Source organism: Heteronotia binoei, chromosome 1 (genome assembly GCF_032191835.1).
Source record: "Heteronotia binoei isolate CCM8104 ecotype False Entrance Well chromosome 1, APGP_CSIRO_Hbin_v1, whole genome shotgun sequence".
NCBI classification, from domain to species: domain Eukaryota; kingdom Metazoa; phylum Chordata; class Lepidosauria; order Squamata; family Gekkonidae; genus Heteronotia; species Heteronotia binoei.
This window is the reverse complement of record NC_083223.1, coordinates 231,442,813-231,461,975: the sequence shown is the minus strand read 5'-3', so window position 1 is coordinate 231,461,975 and position 19,163 is coordinate 231,442,813.

Below are 19,163 nucleotides of genomic sequence, written 5' to 3'. Positions count from 1 at the left end.
TCCTTCCTCTTTGGCTCTTACCCACAATTTTAAAAGTAATGTTATTTAATGTATCTGCTTTAATGTATCTGATTTTGTTTATGACCTTCTACAATACCATCAAATCAGATAGATGATTGTCAGAGTGACAAAACTTATGTAGGGCACTATAACCTCCAGCAGGGGTGGCCAACGGTAGCTCTCCAGATGCTTTTGCCTACAACTCCCATTAGCCCCAGCCATTGACCATGCTGGCTGGGGCTGATGGGAGTTGTAGGCAAAAAAAAAACATCTGGAGAGCTACCGTTGGCCACCCCTGACCTACAGCATTACAAATCAGTGTGGGCAAGTGAAGGGAAGGACAGTGAAATCAAAGGGGAAGAAACACAATAAGAAGAACAGCATTGAAAACTGTGTTCATAACAAGTGGTGAAAACTGATGAAAACAGAAGGTGCCTTTCCATAGTTATGACAAAGTGTGGGATCCAATAACTCCTTCCGCTGAGTGAGGAGTTTTGCTTCATTGGGAGAAGCTTTGCTCTGACAGAGGGAGAATTCACTTGCCCACACTGATTTGTAGTGCTATAGGTTATAGTGTCCTACATACATTTTTTTCACTCTGACAATCATATATCTGATTCGTGGAAGGTCATAAACAAAAGCAGATACATTAAAGCAGATATATTTGACATATTCAAGGGTGGGGAATATCCAATCACATAGCCCCCTACAGTATGCCCCAGTGTATAGACTTCAATTCTGAGTAGACCTTAGGATTGCTCTCCAGACCTAAACCTACTAGACCTAAATGCGGGTGCAGTTATTTCTGCTGATTCCCTTATCCCACTGCAGACCTCTGCTTTGACTCCACTGCTGTTCCTAGGGAGCTTCTGACACCTGGGAATAGGGTGGGGGAACCTGGAGGATGGGTTAGTGAACTGCAGCACAAGCAAGAAGTAGGTAAGTTCTGCTCTGCAAAGTCCAAGTATGGTTGGATATATCTTATTGCATCCAAATAGAGGTACACAGTTTTGACTAAGCTGTGCAAATAGAACAAGGAAAAAACCCAGATAAATAGAAGATTCCAAGCACACATTGAAGTCTGGCAAGGCAGCATCACTGAAAAAGAATACAAGTTCCATAAACCCTTTGGAGAATTATTTTTCATTTTGGTAACTAGCTGTCATTTGGTTAGATGGCCCATCTACATTGCACTTGGCTGTCATCTCAGGATATAATTTTTAATTACGAAGGAAAAGAAAATGATTCCTGCGAGTACAGCGTAATTGCTTGTATCATAAAATAAGAAGTGAGGGTTGTTATACTGGAAATGTTCCTGATTCCTGTTAGACACCAAGTGGATGATTCTTAGGAGCAACATCATTCCAGTGTAAGGAGGGAAATACCAAAGAATGATGGTGTCAGGTACCATCTATAAATTTTATAAGATCAACCTACAAATCTTCCCAGATCAGGTACTATACCATCACTCTAACTCATCTTCCTCTGTCACAAATATAAACACAGGAAGGCGCCATTGATCTCATAACTTATCTGAGGGCATAAAATAGGAACTGCCTTCATGGATCAGACCAATGTCTACCTAGTCCAACAGTGTATTTCCAACTGCCAGTAGCCAGATGCATGAAAAAGACAGTAAGCAGGAAAGAAGATGAGGGGCTATCTTTGTTGCTTATGCCATAATCAACTGGTAGTCAGTAGTGCATTGACCAAATTCCTAGGCATTTCTTTTAAATTTGGTGGCTAATACCATTGACTGACTATTCTCCATGAATCTGTCTAATCCTTTTAAAGCCATGTAAGCTCTGTCCTAGATAGCCCAGACTAGATTGATCTCATCAGATGTTGGAAGCTAAACATGGTTGGTCCTGACTAGTAGTTGGACAGGAGACCTCCAGGGAATACCAGCATCATAATGCAGAGGTGGGCAATGGCAAACCATCTCTGAATATCTCTTTGCTTTGAAAACTCTACAGGGTCACCATAGGTCAGCTGTGACCTGATGGCACTTTCAACCTCCATTGAATCTATTGTTGCACTTCATATTAGTGAATTAAATATATTAATTTTGTGTGGTGTGAAGAGTGACTTTCTTTTACTCATCTTGAAATTGCTAAGGCATTTCATTGGATGATCCCATGTTCTAGTATTATCTGAGGGAGAGAAAAAAATCTGTCTCCAAAACCCCACAGACATGACCAGTCTTCATGGAGAAGACATTCCAATCTTCTAATTATTTTAGTTGCTTTTTATTTACTGTATGTGTCAGGCAGCATAACATCCTTTGCCAAAGGCAATAACCAGAACTGCATAAAATATTCTAAACATAACCATCCCTTAGATGTGTATCATGACATTATTTTATTTTGCTTTCAGGACTGTTCCTAAGAATTCTTCACACCTAGTTTACCTTCTTCATGGAGTCAGTGGTTTGGATTCTGTGTCTTTAAGAATAAACCTTTTAAAAGGTTCATGTCTATGTCTGCCATTTTATTGACCTCCTTCCTTGAGGTCTCATTCACCTCTCCTGCACTGCAAATATTCCACTCTTCTCCATTCTCCACAAAGTATAAAGATTGTGCTATATCACCCATGAGACTGCTTTCATCCTTGCTAGTGTTTGTTTGTTTGTTTGTTTGTTTGTTTGTTTGTTTGTTTGTTTATTTATTTATTTATTTATTTATTTATTTATTTATTCGGGATTTATATCCCGCCCTTCCCACAAGTGGCTCAGGGCGGCTTCCAACAATTGATCAAGCATAAAATTTAAACAATTTTAAATATAAAACAATTAGATACTTAAACATTTAAAACCTTAAAAACCAGTAACATTTCAATTTCATAAAAACAGTTAAACCTTAAAAACCAGTAACATTTCATTTTATATATAGAGATGGCTGGCCAGTTACATCAAGGAAATTATCAGCAGTATCTGAAGCCTGAAGAGAGGATCTCAGTTTTTCTGGGTAACCTCATTGTTATATAAATTAATTTCCTGCATACTTTGTAGACTGAAAGCTAGGTAGAGAAACTTGTTCTGTAGCTTTTTGTCTACCTGTAAAAGAGAGTTTAAGTTCACTCCTGAACATTCACAGAGTACAAATTCAATATTTACCTCACAACATTGTGTATTTTTACTCAGATACCTGGAGTGAAGGGTCATTTCACCACACACCCTTCTCAGTGCAAACCTCCATGATGAATTCCATGCTGTTCACCACCAGCCCCCAAGAGTAGCACTTTGAGAACCACCAGCTGTAGTAGAAACAGGATGGGGAATAATATGGACATATGAAGCTGCCTTATACTGAATCAGACCCTCGGTCCATCAAAGTCAGTATTGTCTACTCAGACTGGCAGCGGCTCTCCAGGGTCTCAAGCTGAGGTTTTTCACACCTATTTGCCTGGACCCTTTTTGGAGATGCCAGGGATTGAACCTGGGACCTTCTGCTTACCAAGCAGATGCTCTACCACTGAGCCATCGTCCCTCCCCCTATTCATTCTGCCAGTATAGTGCTTCTTGTGGTGCCTAGGATGGAGCCCAATGTTTTCTGATCACTACAACCCCAACATGTTGTGGTAATAAATTCCCTTATTTAATTATATGTTATGTGAAGAAGTCCAACATCTATGATCCATCAAGCTGGTCCACTGTGCTTACTAAATGGTGGCCTCTTGGCTTGGTGTAGTATGTTCACAAGCTCATTAAAAAAATCTTTTTCCATGATTCTACAGTGCCACTTTTGGAAGCATACAGCACTTTAATTATCTGCAGAAAGCTGCAGATACATTCGAAGTTATCAATCTTCCATTTCTCATTTTGTGCTAGTATTTTTCCCTAGTTAATGAGTTTCTCAACACCTTTCTTTAATAAGTTCCTGTTTAGCTTGCCCTTAGAGACCCAGTACTAATCTCGACTTTTTTAGAATGCAAAAATGGTCATGAGTGTTTCTCAGAAGCTAGCTGACCCACTGATTACTGATAACAAGAAATGTAGGCCCAGTGCATTCATTGCCTTAATTAATTTAATTGCTTCATTAAGACGGTTTTTACCAAGATACTGGATGGGAAAATGTACTACTCATCTTGCTAGAATTACAATGCAGGAGTCATATCATAATGAACTTCCAAATTAAAATAAATGATAAGACAAATACAAATATTATTATGTAGAGAGCTGGAGGAACACTAAGGGATTTCTGGAAGTTTAATAACTGCTAATTATAGTGGCCACAGTTCAGCTAGAATCCCATTGGAATAATAAGTTCTGTCAGTCAAGGCAGTCATTTATTTTTGGCACTGTAGGAGTAAAGCAGAAGTTAAGGGTAACATGACATCAGGAGCACAAAAAAACCCTACTGGATTATAGAATCATAGAGTTGGAAGGGGCCATACAGGCCATTTAGTCCAACCCCCTGCTCAGTGCAGCATAAGCTTAAAGCATCCCTGATAAGTATTTATCCAGCTGCTGCTTTAAGACTGCCAGTTAGGGGGAGCTCATCACCTCCTAAGCAGCTAATTCCACTACTAAACTACTCTTGACTGTAAAAAAAGGTCCCCCCCCCATATCCAGCTGGTATCTTTCTGCCTGTAATTTAAACCCATTATTGTGAACTAAGAACATAATAAGAGAAGCTACGCTGGAGCAGGCCATTGGCCCACCAATCCAACACCCTGTGTCACACAGTGACTAAAACCCATTGCCCTCCTCTAAGTCATAGCCTTTCAGGTACTTAAAGAGAATAATAATATCTGCCCTCAACCTCATCTTCTCTAGTCTGAATGTTCCCAAGACCTGCAGCCTTTCCTTGTAGGGCTTGGTCTCTAGGCCCCTGCTGTCACTTTCCTGTGCACCTGCTCCATTCTGTCCTCATCCTTTTAAAAGTGAGGCCTCCAGAACTGCACACACAGTGTTTGGTTCTGGGCCTGGTACTTTCTGTTAAAGCAGCGTACAGCAGGACTATGACATCTTGTGATTTGGATGTTATGCCTCTGTTAATATACCCCAAGACCACATTAGCCTTTTTTGGCTGCTGCATCACACTGACTGCTCATAATTAGCCTACAGTCTGATGAAGATGAAGATGATGATATTGGATTTATATCCCACACTCCACTCCGAAGAGTCTCAGAGCGGCTCATAATCTCCTTTACCTTCCTCCCCCACAACAGACACCCTGTGAGGTAGGTGGGGCTGGAAAGGGCTCTCACAGCAGCTGCCCTTTCAAGGACAACCTCTGCCAGAGCTATGGCTAACCCAAGGCCTTCCAGCAGGTGCAAGTGGAGGAGTGGGGAATCAAACCTGGTTCTCCCAGATAAGAGTCCGCAAACTTAACCACTATACCAAACTGGCTCTCCATACCCATACCCAAACATCTTGTTCAAACATACCGCTACCTAGAAGTCTGTCCTGCATCCAATATGTGTGCTTCTCATTTTTGTTACTCAGATGTAGAACTCTGTACCTATTTTCTTTTTTGGATTTTGTGTGTGTGTGAGAGAGAAAGAGAGAGACAGAGAGCGCACCTGGAAGTCATGGTGACCTGTGGTGACTGGGGGCACTGAGGATCTTCAGAGAAGTGGTTGAATAAAACCTGCCTCTGCTTCTGGCTCTGGTATTAGGATGTCTCCCATCCAAGTATTTGCCAGAGTTGACCCTCAGCTTCTGAGATCTGATGGGTTCAGGCTTCCCTGGGCTATCCAGGTCAGGGCTATGCCTATGATTGTTGAATCACAACCTATTCACATGCAGGTTCAAATTTCATTGAATTCTGTCTCTATCATTCAGTATGTTTGCTACTCCTCCCATTTTGGTATCATCAGCAAATTTTATGAGTAATCCCACCACGCCCTAATCAAAATCATTTACAAAAATAACCCAGAACCAAACACTGTGGCACCCCGCTGGAGTGTTGCTGTTCAGTCGCACAGTTGAGTCCGACTCTTTGCAACCCCATGGACAAAGTCACGCCAGGCCCTCCTGTCTTCTAAAATCCTCCAAAGTCTGCTCAAATTCGTGTTTGTTACATCAGACATCAGTAATGCTGTCCAGCCATCTCATCTTTTGCCATCCTCTTCTTCTTTTGCCTTCTGTCTTTCCAAGCATCAGGATGTTCTCCAGTGAGTGCTCCCTTCTCATTTGGTGGCCAAAGTATTTTAGCTTCAGCTTCAGCATCTGACCTTCCAGGGAACAGTCTGGGTTGATTTCCCTTAGGACTGACTGATTTGATCTTCTTGCAGTCCAAGGGATTCTCAAGAGTCTTCTCCAGCACCACAGCTCAAAAGCATCTATGCTTCTGTGCTTGGCCTTCCTTATGGTCCAGCTCTCACAGCCATACATTACTACTGGGAATACCATTTCTTTGACTATACGGATTTTTGTTGGCAGGGTGATGTATCTACTTTTTATTATACTGCCTAGGTTCGCCATAGCTGTCCTCCCAAGGAGCAAACGTCTTAATTTCATGACTACAGTCACCATCTGCAGTGATCTTGGATCCCAGAAATGTGAAGTCTGTCACTACTTCCATGTCTTCCCCTTCTATTTGCCAAGGTGTGATGGGGCCAGATGCCATGATCTTAGTTTTTTTGATGTTGAGTTTCAAGTCTACTTCTGTGCTCTCCTCTTTCACCCTCAACAAGAGGTTCTTTAGGTCCTCCTCACTTTCTGCCATTAGAGTGTTGTCATCTGCATATCTGAGGTTGTTGATGTTTTCCCCAGCAATCTTAATTCCGGCTTCTGCTTCATCCAGGCCTGCATTCTGCATGATGTACTTTGCATATAAATTAAATAAGCAGGATGACAATATACATCCTGATTGAACCCCCTTTCTTATTCTAATCCAATCAGTTGCTCCATATCCAGTTCTGATAGTTGCTTCTTGACCCTTATATAGGTTTCTCAGAAGACATTTGAGGTGGGCTGGTACTCCCATCTCTTTAAGGACTTGCCACAGTTTGTTGTGATCCACACAATCAAAGCTTTAGTGTAGCCAATGAAGTAGAAATAGAAGTTTTCCTGATATTCCTGTGCTTTCTCCATAATCCAGCAAATGTTGGCAATTTGATCTCTAGTTCCTTTACCTCTCCAAAACCCAGCTTGAACTTCTGGTAGTTCCTGATCTACATACTTCTGAAGCCTAGCTTGTAGGATCTTTAACATGACCTTGCTGGCATGTGAAATGAGTGCAATGGTGCTATAGTTTGAACATTCCTTAGCATTACCCTTCTTTGGGATTAGAATATAAACTGACCTTTTCCAGTCTTGTGGCCACTGTTGCATTTTCCAAATTTGTTGACATAATGTGTGCATCACTTTAACAGCATCGTCTTTTAGGACTTTGAATAGCTCAATTGGGATACCGTCATCTCTGCTTGCTTTATTGTTAGTAATGCTTTCTAAGGCCCATTTGACTTCACACACCAGGATGTCTGGCTCGAGGTCAGTGATTTCACTGTCATGGTTGTCAAGGACATTGAGATCCTTCTTGAATAATTCTTCTGTGTATTCTTGCCACCTCTTCCTATTCTCTTCTGCTTCTGTTAGGTCCCTACCATTTTTGTCCATCTTTGCATGAAACGTTCCCTTGATTTCTCCAACTTTCTTGAAGAGATCTCTTGTCCTTCCTATTCTATTATTTTCCTCTATTGCTTTGCATTGTTCCTTCAGGAAGGCCTCCTTATCTCTCCTTGCTGTTCTCTGGAAATCTGCATTCAGTTGGGTGAATCCTTTCTTTTCATCTTTGCATTTCGCTTTCCTTCTTTCCTCAGCTATTTGTAAAGCCCCATCAGACAGCCACCTTGCTTTCTTGCATACACCTCCACCGTATATTTCATAAATGATTTAGAGTTGGGAGTGAGCAGTGAAGTGGCCAAGTTTGCGGATGACACTGAATTGTTCAGGGTGGTGAGAACCAGAGAGGATTGTGAGGAACTCCAAAGGGATCTGTTGAGGCTGGGTGAGTGGGCGTCAATGTGGCAGATGCGGTTCAATGTGGCCAGGTGCAAAGTAATGCACATTGGGGCCAAGAATCCCAGCTACAAATACAAGCTGATGGGGTTTGAACTGGCAGAGACTGAACAAGACTGAGATCTTGGGGCCGTGGTAGATAACTCACTGAAAATGTCAAGACTGTGTGCATTTGTAATAAAAAAGGCCAACGCCATGCTGGGAATTATTAGGAAGGAAATTGAAAACAAATCAGCCAGTATCATAATGCCCCTGTATAAATCGATGGTGCATTTGGAGTACTGTGTGCAGTTCTGGTCGCCGCACCTCAAAAAGGATATTATAGTATTGGAGAAAGTCCAGAAAAGGGCAACTAGAATGATTAAAGGGCTGGAACACTTTCCCTATGAAGAAAGGTTGAAATGCTTGGGGCTCTTTAGTTTGGAGAAACATTGACTGTGGGGTGACATGATAGAGGTTTACAAGATAATGCATGGGATGGAGAAAGTAGAGAAAGAAGTACTTTTCTCCCTTTCTCACAATACAAGAACTCGTGGGCATTCGATGAAATTGCTGAGCAGACAGGTTAAAATGGATAAAAGGAAGTATTTCTTCACCCAAAGGGTGATTAACATGTGGAATTCACTGCCACAGGAGGTGGTGGCGGCCACAAGCATAGCCACCTTTAAGAGAGGGTTAGATAAAAATATGGAGCAGAGGTCCATCAGTGGGTATTAGCCACAGTGTGTATATGTGTGTGTGTATATATATAATTTTTTTTGGCTACTGTGTGACACAGAGTGTTGGACTGGATGGGCCATTGGCCTGATCTAACATGGCTTCTCTTATGTTCTTATGATCAATTCTCCATTATACCCTATGGGAATCTATCTCCATAGGGAATAATGAAGTAGCCAGCAGACATTTCCTCCACCCCCCACCCATTTCTGATTACTCTGGAGCAGGGGAGGGCCTGCTCCCACCTGGGGATTGGCATCTCTACTCACGAGTTGCTGAACTTCCAACTTCTTCAAAGTAACACAGAGCCACCAAAGGTTCAAACGACCTCTAAAAAGATTGTGTAACCAACAGTGGATCTGGGCTGCCTTCACAGCCACTGGGAGCAGCCATGCTGTTCTGCCTGCTTCCCCCTGCCCCTATTCAGCCTTAAAGACACAGACACACCATCGCAAGAGGATGCCTTTCCAAATGGAAACTGAAGCCTTTGGAGGTGCAAAGGCACATGGTGGCTGTGGGGACAGGGCTTCCCCCCCTGGCCAGCTGACTGGGAGTGGGAAGGAGCCTGGGAAAGTGGGGGAATCCCCGCTCGGACATGGGGATTGGCAAGCCTAATCTAACTTCTGTTTAAAAGCTTCTGAAGTAGGACAGTCCACCATCTCCCAAGGAAGCCTGTTCCACTGAGGAACCACTCTAACTGTCAAGAAGTTCTTCCTAATCTTTAGTCAAAAACTTTGATTTAATTTTAACCCATTGTTTCTGGTCTAACCTTCTGCAGCAACAGGAAAAAAAACATTGTACAGCCCTTCGAGTACTTGAAGATGGTTATCATAGCACTTCTCAGTTGTCTCCCCTCTAGGCTAAACATACCCAGCCTTTCCTTGTAGGATTTGGTCTCCAGACCCCTGATATATTTGTTGCCCTCTTCTTGTCCTTTTGGTTCTTCCTTCACCACTGTTTGTGTCTCACTTGTGACCACAAGGGCCTGAAACTGATTCCTCATCATTTGGATCATACCAAATGACCATTCTGCAAGTAAGGCTGCCCAGCCAGATATTGGTGCAAAAGCTGTTGCTTATCTCCAGAATCTGGTATTTAGCAAAATAAGAACATGGACTTCTATTTAGCCACTGATTGACCTGATATTAATTTATCCAGTCCTTTTAGATAATTTATCTAATCCTTTCAGTGCCAGTGCCATCATCAAACCTGGCAGTGATGAATCCTTAAATTGATTATGTGTTGTGTGAAGAAGTATTTCCTTTTGTCCCTGTTGTCCTGAATCTAATGCCATTGAATATCTCTGGGTGACACCAAATTCCAATATTACAAGTGCAACACAAAAAGCTCCTCTATTCACTCTCCCCATGTAATTCATAATTTTATAAACCTGTCTCATGTGACATAACTCTTTTTAACTTTCTCCTAAAAAGCACCAGATGCTTCAGCTAAATAGTAAGAATCTTTCTAAGTTCCTTTGTACCCAAATTGTGCTACACAATCATTTTTAGATGGTCCTAAATGACCATTGCAACAGCTTGGGCTTATTTTTATTGATCGATTGTCCCACATTTCCTGCTATGATTCATGGCAGATGAGATGCAAGACTTCCTATGGTTATAGTTACCAAATCTCACATATAATTCCTAGTGTATTTGGCAGTTTAGGTTCAAGTGAACTATCTGTAGAATTTCATAGAAAGCAATTTTTTTTTCTTGGCAAAATAAGGAAAATGTTTCAGTCATTTGCACATCCCTAGACTGTCACCAACTTCCACCTAAATCATATTCAAGATGCATCTGGAGTTGTGGTGAGCTGTTTAATCTTTGTGTGGCACTGCCAGTTATGGGAGGTGGCAGGTGCTACAAAATGACATTTGCCCCACTTCTGCCTTGGAGCAGGCATTTACTGTAAACTAGCCCACATGCTCATCTATTTTAAAAACTAGGATTAATCGGTTGTCTTATGGAAGCGAGGCAGGATTTTTGTGGCTCCCTTCAACCTGTCCTAAAAGGAAAACTTTTCCAGCCTGCTCCACGTTATGCATGGGTGCTAGGGTTCATCACAATCAGGCCTAGCCTCTGTGACCAGATAGGCCATAACTAGAGATGGAGAAACAGTGTCGATTGCTACACCATAGAAAGGGTTATTTGGCAAACAACCTGAAACAATAATTGATGATGTATTTTTCTTAAATCAGTCCATCATTTTCTTTTATGGCTATATGTAATGGAAGGGTGTTGGACAGTACTGACCAATCCCATAGTTGTTTGAACATCACATTAGAGGAGGGAGATGAGGCTGAACACATCTAGGCACAATTTTATATTCCAAGTAGGATAAACAAGGCTGTCAGTAGTGCTGGCCAAGTCTGGAGATCTGTGTGGATGAAAGGCTAGGCCCACAGGGAGCTGTTCAGGCACAGTCTGAGATCTTTAAAAGGAAACAAAGAGCTTTATTTAACCAGAGAACACTCCTATCTCTAAGAAGACAAAAGGCACTGGAATGCATAACAGAACAAGACTACAGGTGTTACAGAAACCAAGAAAAGAACTGAAAACTCTAACTAATTTGCCTGATCACTGATTGTGCTTTGGCATTTCTTCCTGAGAAATGAGCACAAGACAACTGGAACTTATAAAAACAAAGGATGGCCATCACAACTTCTGTCAGGTTTCTTGCCAGTTCCTGGCCTCTTGCTATTCTCAGTTTGCAGTGAATTAGCTGCATCTTTTAACCCTTTCCTCACCCGTTGGGAGGAATTCTCTTTGACTGGTCCTGAAATGGGGGGGGGGGGGGCGGTCCCCACGTTTCCTGCCAGCTGGCATGTAACCAATGAGGTTCATGGCATTTTTTGAGAGCACTGCAGTCAGGATATCAAAAGTAATCCATCTTGTTTCTTCCTGGAAGTATCGTGAATGCTCCCTCAATCTATAACCATAAACAGGGATGCTTCTCTTTCTGTAAGTAACAAATATGATTGCCAAATTCCAAGTGGAGCTTGGAGATACCCATGAATTAAAACTGATTTTCCAGAGTACAGAGATTACTTCCCCTGGAGAAAATGGCTGCCTTGGAAGTTGACTCTATGGTATTATACACCACTGAGATCCCTCCCCTCCCCCAACCCTGTCCTCCCCAGGTTCCAGTTCCAAATTGCCATTAATTTCGTACCTGGAGTTGGCAATCCTATTAACAAGAGGCTTGCAGTGCCCAGTTTCCATATGATCTGAGGCCACTGGGGTTATAAAACCAGCTTCTCTGTGATTTTACAAGGCAGGCATGCCCCAAAGTGACTTCATAGCAACTTTAGAAGTATGAGCCCAGCTACTACAAAAGGATTTCATTGTTATGCCTTATTAACTAGATTTCAGTGAATCTCTGCTGATGTGTGGGCTTTCTTTCCCCTCTAAGTCACAAAATTAAATTTAACAATTCACAGGTTTCAAGAAATGAATGGCTTGTTTTGAAGTAAACTGGAAATGAAATTCTGCAAAAGTTTAAAAGCTACAAAACATTCCATTTTGGCAAGTTTCAGAGGGTAGCTATGCTGGTCTGCAGGGGAACAGCTAGATTCCGATCCAGTAGCACTTTAGAATGCAAGCTTTTGAGAGACAAAGTTCTTTTTGTCAGATACCAGATTTTGGAAAGGCCTCTTAAGGAGCAATCCTAAGCAGGTTTGCTCAGAAATAAGTTCCATGTTACTCAATGGGACTTACACAAAGGAAAATCTCTTTAAGACGACAGCCATAGAGAAAAACTCTAGAAAAAAACAAATTCCATTGACCCTATTTTGACACTGTTTTATGCATAAATTTTCTATTCTTTAGGCCTTCTAGAAGTCTTTAGAAATCATTTTTGTTATGTTTCTCTCCCAAAGAAATATTTGAATATATATTTTACTTCACAATTCCAGATGCAGTAAAACAAAGGAAGTAAAAAATGTGTAATTTAATCCATTTTAGTGGTTGGACCATAAAAAGTTGACAGATAAAATCTGGAGAGGAAATGGGATTATAGAAGCATCTTTGTTCATTGGCTTTCCTTAATACAAACATTGTCAAGGCAGCTTTGGAAACCACAGGGAAGTGGCCCTCATACTACTGCTGATAACCCAAAGTGGTAAGCTGCAGTACTGTAGTCCAAGCTCTGCTCACGACCTGAATTTGATCCTGGCAAAAGCTGGGTTCAAGTAGCTGGCTCAAGGTTGACTCAGCCTTCCATCCTTCTGAGGTTGGTAAAATGAGTACCCAGTTTGCTGAGGGTAAAGAGTAGATGACTGGGGAAGGCAATGGCAAACCATATCATAAAAAGTCTGCCATGAAAACGTCATGATGTAACATCACTCCAGAGTTGGAAACAACTGGTGCTTGCACAGGGGACTACCTTTACCTTTTACTTTATATCCCTTTATCACAAACAGTAAAAGTAAAGAATTAATAGAACTTGGAATCTCTAAGCATTTTAGCTTGAGTTCAGCTGAGGTGATGTCTTTTTCTCATGCTTTTATGATTAAACACTTTAGGTTATGCCTGGCTTGCCACCTTGCACTATGACAGAAGCAGTTACTGCCTCAATGCTGATTTCACAATATAGCAACTCTAGCAAAATGAAGAGTGAAATCATAAAACTAGTCGGTTTAGGCTATATCTCACATAATCTTTTTAAAGCACAGGTCAGCACAGTGGCAGCCAGATTTAAAGCTATTTTACTAGAGATTACAAAATCGTTTTAATGGGCTCTAGAACTTAACATCAGAAAAGCCTCAAACTTCCTTCATGAAGCAACACGATATATGTTTTGTTGTAGTACCTGAACACAGGAAGCTTCCTTATATCAAAACATTGGTTTATCTGGCTCAGTACTATCTACTCTGACTGACAGTGGTTCTTCAGCATCTGAGACAGAAAAAGGTCTTCCTTACCATTTGCTATCTAGGATTGTAGAGACTGAACAAGGGATATTTTGCATGCAAAACATGAGCTCCACCTCTGAAATGCAGCCTCCCCCTCAAATAAAATATTGGAACACTTCCTGAATTTCTGAGTCATCTTCATCTTTGTTAGTCAATCTGTATTTAGAATGTGGGTGGCCAACATATTGAATGCTAAAGACCTCTCACTACCTGTAGTTTGCCAAATAGCCAGTTGTTTAGAATAGGGTTGCCAAGTCCCTTGCGTTCTCCAGTGGGGGACTTTCGTGCACGCACTTCGTGCACGATGCAATGACATCAACCGGCAGTGACATCATCACACTGGTGATGTTGCGTGTAGCTGCTCTAGGCATTTCTGGGAAAATTCTATGGTTTTCCCGGATGCGCTAGCCATTTGGAAGGGAAAAAACTCTATGGTACCTATTGTACCATAGAGTTTTCCCTCCCAAATGTTTAGAGCATCTGGAAAAACCAGTTTTCCCAGAAACTCCTAGCGTGGTTGCCACGCAATGTTGCTGGTGTGATGACATCACTTCCGAGTGACATCATCATGCCAGTGATATAGGGGAGATTCCCCCCACCAGCCCAATGTAGGCCGGCGGGTTGGAACCTCCTGGGTGGGGGAACCCGCACCTGGACCAGGGGCTTGGCAGCCCTAGTTTAGAAGCATTTTAATTTCCTGCTTTTTTGGAGGGGGGGAGGTTTGGCAGAATGCACCTTTTGGAACATTATCACCTTTTAGAACATTGTTTGTAGCAAAACAGAACATTAGAACACTGCCACCTGTCCAGCAGTAAGCAGTGTCTCCAAATACAGCTGACTTACACTTTGCTTTCTCTAAATAAGAGGGTACACTGAGGGAAAACAATGGCAGAAATATATTCATTTTCCAATTGGGGTAGTGTCTTCACTACAGCTCATGCAACCTACTGAGGTAAAAAAATACAGCATGAGTTTTTCTTGATACACTGTCCCAGTAAAGCCATTTTAAAGTGCCTTTGGAAAACTTACCTTGATTGCCAGCAGAGCCGGTGCATCCATTAGGCAACATTTGGCAATTGCCTTGGGCACTGTGTCAAGAGTCACTCCATTTTGTTCCTCTTTCCATATGTATCCAAGTATTCTTATGCTTGCTTGTTATGGTGCCTTTGATATGAATTGCTGCTTGTTGCTTATCTGAAGGGATGGTGGCATGTCTGGGAACTGGCTAGTTACTATGCAACCAAGGTCGAGAACTGGAGGAGATGTGACCCAGAAACTGATAACACCACCTGTGGTGATGAGAGATTAATAGAAACCCTGCGCAAAACCTCTGCTTTAGCTTGATGCGCTTTGGCTTGAATTATAACAGTCAGGGCAAAGGTTTATAAGCTGGAGGAACTGGCAGGAAGGTCAGTTCCGACAACGCGTGTGTATGCCCATGATGGTGGAATAAAGATCTTGGACTCTACTTGTCTTTTCCTTGGCTCTGGGTCTGACACACTGGCCCTCGGGGAGGGGGCACATTGTTTCTGAGCACAGAGGGCTCAGAGGAACTCTCCTGGCCCCTCAGTGGTGAAAAACAGCAGCACTTTCAGTTCTCAACACTCTCTGAACTCTGAAAGTGCTGAGGACTCAAAGCGCCGCATTGTTTCTGGGCACGGAGGGTTGTGAACATAAGAACATGTTGGATCAGGCCAACGGCCCATCCAGTCCAACACTCTGTGTCACACAGTGGCCAAAAATTTTATATACACACATACACTGTGGCTAATAGCCATTGATGGACCTCTGCTCCATATTTTTATCTAAACCCCTCTTGAAGGTGGCTATACTTGTGGCCGCCACCACCTCCTGTGGCAGTGAATTCCACATGTTAATCCCCCTTTGGGTGAAGAAGTACTTCCTTTTATCCGTTTTAACCTTTCTGCTCAGCAATTTCATCGAATGCCCACGAGTTCTTGTATTGTGAGAAAGGGAGAAAAGTACTTCTTTCTCTACTTTCTCCATCCCATGCATTATCTTGTAAACCTCTATCATGTCACCCCGCAGTCGACGTTTCTCCAAGCTAAAGAATCCCAAGCGTTTCAACCTTTCTTCATAGGGAAGGTGCTCCAGCCCTCTAATCATTCTAGTTGCCCTTCTCTGGACTTTCTCCAATGCTATAATATCCTTTTTGAGGTGCGGCGAACAGAACTGCACACAGTACTCCAAATGAGACCGCACCATCGATTTATACAGAGGCATTATGATACTGGCTGATTTGTTTTCAATTCCCTTCCTAATAATTCCCAGCATGGCATTGGCCTTTTTTATTGCAAACGCACACTGTCTTGACATTTTCAGTGAGTTATCTACCACGACCCCAAGATCTCTCTCTTGGTCCGTCTCTGCCAGTTCACAACCCATCAACTTGTATTTGTAGCTGGGATTCTTGGCCCCAATGTGCATTACTTTGCACTTGGCCACATTGAACCGCATCTGCCACGTTGACGCCCACTCACCCAGCCTCAACAGATCCCTTTGGAGTTCCTCACAATCCTCTCTGGTTCTCACCACCCTGAACAATTTAGTGTCATCCGCAAACTTGGCCACTTCACTGCTCACTCCCAACTCTAAATCATTTATGAACAAGTTAAAGAGCATGGGACCCAGTACCGAGCCCTGCGGCACCCCACTGCTTACCGTCCTCCACTGCGAAGACTGCCCATTTATACTCACTCTCTGCTTCCTATTACTCAGCCAGTTTTTGATCCACAAGAGGACCTGTCCCTTTACTCCATGAGTGGAGTAACTTGTGGAGGAACTCCCCTGGCTCTTCAGCGTCTCAGCGCCCAGAAACAATGGTGCTTTTGCAACTGATGTAATGATGTCACCTCTCTGTGATGTCATCATGCCCCCCTGCATGCCCGCATGCTGCACACACACAAAAAGTTTTCTGGGGGAGGGGAGTTGGGCGCATGTTAGGGTTCTGCTTCAGGCAGCAGAATCCCACACGCCGGCCCTGATTGCTGAACCTTTTCACCTAATAGCATTTCAGCGCTAAGCTCAATGAACTGCAGATAAGGTCCATTTGAATGTACTTTCATTAGGGAGAAGACAGTTTCATATTGGCTTTAATTTACAGTTTCTCGTATATCAGTTAGAACCCTTCTGTTAGATCATGCAGAATAAGACAGTGATGATTTCATCAAGAAGGGAAAGATTTTATATCTGATTGCTCAGTGTTTCCACATAGTATTCTCTCTATTATTTGGCTTCTTTTGGAAATCTGTAAGACACTTTTTGGAGGTTGCCCAGCCAGTTGCTTCATGCAATCTCTTTCACAACCATCCTCTACTTGTGTGTAGGTGCTCTGTGTGTGTGTGCATGCACACAGCTTTTGTGCTAGCAGCATAATTTCAAAATGGGTAACTGTTTTTGAGATGGGTGGTGATGACACAAGTGGGGATTGAGTAACACTCACCATTCTAGTCTATAGCTGTATTATATTTGCATTACAGGTTGAAGGTGCCACCAAATATGCGCATTTGAGTCCTGAAGAGGGTCTCAAAATGGTTTTGATCAGTGACTCCAAAACCAATCATACTGGAATTGAAAATGAAGAGTACATGGCACAAACAGAAAGCTATTCAGAGCCAGAAGACTATGCTCTTTCTGATCATTCCTCAAGCTTAAGTACATCCCCAGATAAGGAGCAACCTCTGGAAAAGTTCAGTCCACCTCAGCCTCCCCTGACCCACAGAATTACTGCCCATAGAATTACTCCACATAAATGTCATGACTAGTCATCTCACAGGGGGCATTAAAGACTGCCTCAGAGTCTTATCTGGTTTACTGCCATCCTGTTTATTGCTGATTGTTGATTGTTTTAACTTGGGTTTAACACATAGCTTAGTTATTGTTATATCTGATTATATAAGCCACCCTGAGCCTGTCTTGGGATAGGGAGGGAAATAAACCCAATAAATAAAATGGATGCCATGAGAGGCAGGAATGGAAGGAGCTGGTCCAAAGTTCCACAGCCAGCTCACAGTTGAACAGCCAGAGACATTGCACATGAACATTTAGGGCCAAACAATCAGGACCAGAAAGATACAGAGTTGGAAAATTTTGAGCAAGTGCTTACACAGGGGCGTAGCTAGGGCTTTCGGGGCCCGGGGCCCAAGATTTATGTGGGCCCCCCTACGTGTGTGCATGCCGCCGGAAACAGGAAGTGACGTCACTTCCGGTGGGGGCTCGGCGGGCAGCAGCGTTTCCTGATTCACCGCGAGGGTTAGTTCTGCAATTCCAAATGAAAGAAGGGCCTGATTGGCCCCTTCCAGTGCCGCGAAAAGAAGCCAGAAGCTCGTGCGGGGGTCTTTGGTGTCCATTCCCCCCCCAGATCCTGTGGCCGCCCCCTCTAGGCCAAGAGAGCCGCGAGGGCTGTGTGCGCGCCGCCTACCTTGCCTTTCCCGTGTGCCCAGGCAGAGAGCAGCAGCAGCAGCAACAAGGGGAGCCGCAGGCGGCCTTGTCTGAAGTGCCCTGGCATGGCGGGCAGGCAGGGGAGCGAGGCTGGCACCGACGGCAGGTTGGAGGGGGCTCGTCCCAGCCGCGTGTCCTCCTCCTCCTCTGGGCTCTGCCTGGTCTGTGCCTGGTCCGGAGAGAGCGGGAGAGAGACTGGCGGGGAGGGGCTTCCTCGAGGGCGCCCCCGCCTTCGGCCCGGTGGAGGGGGGGGTCCCGCCTCCCAAACCTTCCCAGAAGGCGGAGTCTCCTGGGCTGGGGTGGCCGAGAGAGAGAGAGCTCTGTTTGGAGTGACGTCAGAAAGAAGGAAGGGGAATCCCTTCGCAGCTGCCCTGGCATCCCCCCGGCCCCAATTCCGCCTGCACTGGAGGCCCGCGCGCGGGGCCCTGCGGCGGTCGCGGAGCTGGGGAAGCGTCGGAGATGCCGGCACTGGTCACTGGAGGCCCTCCAGCGACCAGCGCCGGCCTCTCTGCCGCTTCTCCGGCCTCCGCCACCGCCGCCGGGCCCCGCGCGCGGGCGGGGAAGGCGGTGAGTGCAGCCGGCTTCTGAGGGGCCCCTTGGCAATGCCCCAGACCCCCCAGACCTGGGGCGATCCACCCCCCCTCCTTACGCCACTGTGCTTACAGAAGGCATTATTTACTGCATCTATGAAACAAACAGAGGGAGAGCATGTATTCAAATAATGAAACAAAAACAAATCTAACCATGTCAAAGAGTGGAAATCTCTTCATACTGAGGAGTTGGAAGCATACCTTAGATAACCTTAGCTTAACCAGTAGATAAATTAGCTGCTTTCAATGACTATGCCAAAGATGAGCAAGGCTCATAGCAGCAATGATGAGAACCTGCAGGCAAAGCCAAAGGGCTTGCCTCTATCTCTCACCACAGAAAGATATGGTATTGGGGTAATAAAATAGCTCAGATGCAAACAACATTAGAATTTACTCATATTAGATGTTTATAATTAAAATAGAAGGACATTTGTGTTAACTTTCTAACACCTAAGTTTAAAATAAGGCTTTTGTTTGCTCAGTTTGAAATTAAAAAGTATAAAGGAGCAAA